Genomic DNA, 4,621 nt, shown 5'->3' with positions numbered 1-4,621 from the left:
GAAGAGTCAGTAACTACCTATGGCCCCCAAGCTGCCTTTACTGTGACTCAGGTGGAGGGATTACAGAGATTTGGTATGACTCCTTTCAATTGGCAAAATCTGTGTAATGCAGTGTTATCTGGAGGAGGACAAATGAGTGTGAGGCTTGTTACAGAGGGCAATGAAAAATCTGCCAGTGTGGACGCCTCAGTGGCCCCTACCTAAAGAGAAGTTATTAAACTCTCAGCTGAAACCTGGAATCTTATTAGTAAATCAGAGAGTAGATTTGCTCAAACAGCAGATAGATAATCTGGAGCAATTAGTCTTTGAGTCATGTGTAACCCATATGTCAGGAATTTGTGTAACCTCTGTGCAGTATCAGAATTTTCCTCATGCAGCTAATTTGTCCCACGAATTTGGATCCATGCCAATACAAAATTAGAGTCATGATTTCTATAGAAAGATGAACGAAATACGGTCATTCATTGTTGCAGTGAATAACATCCATGTGGAGATTGCCACTGCTCAGCAGTGGTTGAAGATGATCCAGGGGACCTTCAGTTTCCTTGAGGATTGGGAAGAGTTGGCCTTCTGGTGATGTTTGCTGCGTGCTGTATGTGTTGGTATGCTGTGGTGGGAGATAAGCATGCGCAGACGGGTGTAGGCCAATAAATGGTTGTTGATTCAAGTTGTGGCAGCTTTAGAGTCAGGTAATTCATCCCATGTTTGGCTCAGTAGACTGGATTGTTAATCTATGATAGGTATACTTTCACATGTGGATACCAACCTAAGACAGGATGGTGAAAGTGAGTTCACCACACCAATGACAGTTAAGTATGTAACATTAAGGAGGGCAACCTAAGACAGATGCGATTCTGGAGCCATTTTAATTAAACAAAAAGGGGGATATGTGGGAATCAATTGAGGCTGACAGAAGCCAAGATGGCACCCTGGTTCATTGCCAAGCCCCGTGATTCCTGCTTGTTTACCAAGAACCTGTTCATGCGCACCTGAATGATGATGGCTACCTGCCAGATTCATAGAATCATAGAGCATGATATTGAGTCACTGGCCTATCAACATGCACCTGTCTGCGTGCATGGCTCATGTACAGAGTGTGCTGAATGCTGATTGGATGATGAAGAGTGAGGAGAGATGAGTGCAGAGGGTGGAGGCAGATAAATTGGGCAATCACCCAGAATGAAAGGGAGAATAACGCGGAAGCTGAAGTTGAAGCTGAAGCGCTGCAGAAGCTGCAGAAGCTGTGGAAGCTGCTTGAACCCTAACTTGATATATGTGTTGTCTTTTCCCCACCTCTGATGGCCCGAGGCTGGGGTCCATGTCCAAAGTGTTCTATATCACTGACATGCAGAGATAGATGTACATATGTAAATGATGTACATATGTAAATCAATTAGCTGAATCCACTCTACTATATAGATGAATTGAAAGATGAGTACCATTACGATGAACAAATATGTGGTAGAAAAATAGCAATGATAGGAAAACAGAGCAGGATGTATACTCTGAAGAGAGGAAGAACTGGAGACAGGACAGTCCTGAGGACCAGGCTGATGTGTGCGAACTATGCTTATACTGTCTGAGTCCAAGGTCCTACTACACCTGGGCATTGTCTTCCTGGTCTGTGCTGTCACCAGAAACAANGTGGAATTCCAAGATTCATGCTAATGCTGACTGGGAAGACCAAGGATGCTACTTTACTGTGATATACATGACTTCACATGCATAGTTGAGAAAAAGGGACATGAGAAGCTTCTGTGACTTGGTCTACTCCCTTCCCGAAGCCTACCTTCCCAGAAAGCAGCAGGAAGCCATTAAAGACAACTCTTAAAATCTTTTAAGTGTGATAAGGATGCTGAAGTTAGCTCTGCACAACTGATGGCATCTGGAGGTGCAGAGTAATAAGACTCAGTTCTATTTAAGGGGCAGACAACGGACACACTGAAGATGCTCTAATGAGTATATAGATAACACAAATTGCATTTGTTTTATTCCTTTTCTTTTTAATTTTATGGGTGAAATGTCACAAGGGTGGGGTGGACATGGAAGCACTGAGAAATGAGTGTGACTGGGTTGCATGAAGTGAAGTTTCCAAATATTTAATGAAAATAACACTTTGATAATCTAAAGGGCGATCCTCCAAAGATGAAACTCAAATCGCTAAGAAACACTAAAAGAAATTTTTAGTATACTTGGTCATCAGAAAATATGCCAATCAAAACTACTCTGAGATTTCTTCTTACATCTGTCAGAATGTCTAATAAAGCAAGAGAAGACAGTTATCAATGGACATGGGGGAACTGGAAGGGGAGGATAAAGTTGGGAGAAGGGTGGAAGAGGTAAAGGAGGGAGGAGATGTGTGGAGAAAAACAAAATGTAAGGGCCATTTAAGGGGTAGCATGGGAAACCAATACAGACTGAAACAAATGTAGATACAGGCAATCATTGGGTTAAGATGGATGGACCAATATGAAAGAGTTAGTAGAAGGACTGAAGAAACTGAGGGAGATTAGACCCTATAGGAATAGCTACAGTGTCAACTAACCTGTATCCCTCAAGCTCCCAGAGACTAAGCCAAAAGCCAAGGAAAAAACATGGACTGCTTCATGGCTCCATGCACGTGTTTAGCATAGGACTGCCTTGTAAGACCTCAGTGGGAGAGGATGAGCTTAATTCTGTGGAAACTTGATGCCCCAGGAAAGAGGGATGCTAGTGGGGGTGAGGTGATGGTGGGTGAATTGATGGGGAACAATTTCTCAGAGGTGATGGAGAGGAGGTGAAGAACTCAGGGAGTGGGAAGCTGTAAATTAGGCAAGTTTTGTAATATAAATAAATGCAATAATTCAATTTTAAAAAAGAAAACAAGAATGATTCTTAAAAGAGATGTAGAGATAGATAGATATTGACATATTAAATCATTGTATATAAATATATACAATTGTTTAATGGAATCAGCAAATAATGGTGGAGACAGAGCCACCCAATTGACATCCTGTCAGCAAATGAAGTTTTCAATGCTGGGATCTTGTGACATCTAATTTTGTATGTATATAGATTTCACATAGGAAAACCCCAACAGTGCATCTTGTTGCCAAAACTATAGGTTGCTCTAAAGACCANTTACAAGGCCTAATGCTGAAGACAACACCTGCACAGGTCATTGAATGTGAAGAAATTCAGCAGGTCATTGAACATGAAGAAATCCAGCTGGTGCCTACAGAGAGTCCTCACCCCTAAATGCTTGCATCTTCTATAGGCAGGTACACNGCATGCTCCCCAAAGAAGAAATGTAAACACCAAATCAGGAACAAACAGTTTTATCTAAAGTGATGACATGCCTGCAGGATGTGCTTGTGCAATGTGTTGGCATAGTGCTGTAAACATAAAGCAATATCTGNTTTTANTTTAGGCATANTTCTCATGATNGAATCCATCCCCAACACTATTTGGNTAACCAAGAACAGGAGACTAGATAGCCCAATAGACCTAGAGTAACACCAAAACTACTGTTCTACTAGAACATAGTAATAAAATGACTATTAATGATGTTCTGCTGTGTGTATATTTCAATGCTTAGTGATAATCAAAGAGTCTCCTGGGATCAAATACAGAGACCCAAATCCAGATAATATCTAGAGAGGGATAGATCTTGGAACCTCAGTGCCAAACAAAATGTCTCCATCAGATCATTCCCCTAGGGGCCCAAGAACCCATTGTGAGAAGAGCAGAAAACAATTTCCTCTGTGTGTATATTCTGGCTTCCAGTTTAGTGTTTATGGGATTCCTGAGTGTGTGAATGAGTTGAATTCTCAAGCTATGTGTTTCTTCTGCTTTTTCTTTTATTTTCCTTCTGTGTGTTTGCTTTGTCCTATCCTGATATGTTAATTTTGCTTTATGTTAGTATGCCTTATTTATTATTATATGTCAGAAGTCTGTTTTCTAATGAATGACAGAAAGGGATGGATCCATATGGGAGGGAACATGGGGAGAAACTTAGAGGAGTACAGGGAGGAGAAACTATAATCAGAATGTATTGTGTGAGAAAAAGAATCTATTTTCAATGGAAGGGAAAAATTCTTTGCACATTTTACTTAGTGTATATCTTTTATGAGATATGACTGGTCTATAACTTGACCCCTTAAAGATTCTCTTAACACAGCCTCCACAAAGTTTTATACACTGGAAAAAACCTTAATTATTCAAAGAAAAAGTAATAATTTATGAGATCAAGATAACTCAGGACAGAGAGTAAGGCAAGACAAAAGAATCTCGCAGATTACAGATAGGGCAAGTGACCTTATTAAAATATAGGTTGGAGAAGTGATAAAAAGCCTGACTGAGCAACCTTGGAATGAGTACTATATATGAGCCTTACGGGCAAAGAACTGTATTGTGATATCTGTACTTGACTTGACATGACTGGTTCCTGTGGAGATAGGGCTAACAATCCTGAAAACACTCCATGCACAAAATAGTGCTTTTGTGAATCCAAAACAAAGACATTCTGCTTAAAAAAAAAGAAGCTGTTCATACATAAAGACAAATAAAAATAAAGACATAGGAGAAAGGCCAGGGAACACACACATACACACACACACTGAGAGAGAGAGAGAGAGAGAGA

This window comes from Mus pahari, unplaced genomic scaffold (genome assembly GCF_900095145.1).
Source record: "Mus pahari unplaced genomic scaffold, PAHARI_EIJ_v1.1 scaffold_9304_1, whole genome shotgun sequence".
NCBI classification, from domain to species: Eukaryota; Metazoa; Chordata; class Mammalia; order Rodentia; family Muridae; genus Mus; species Mus pahari.
The sequence above is the reverse complement of the archived record's forward strand: the minus strand, read 5'-3'. Positions refer to the sequence as shown.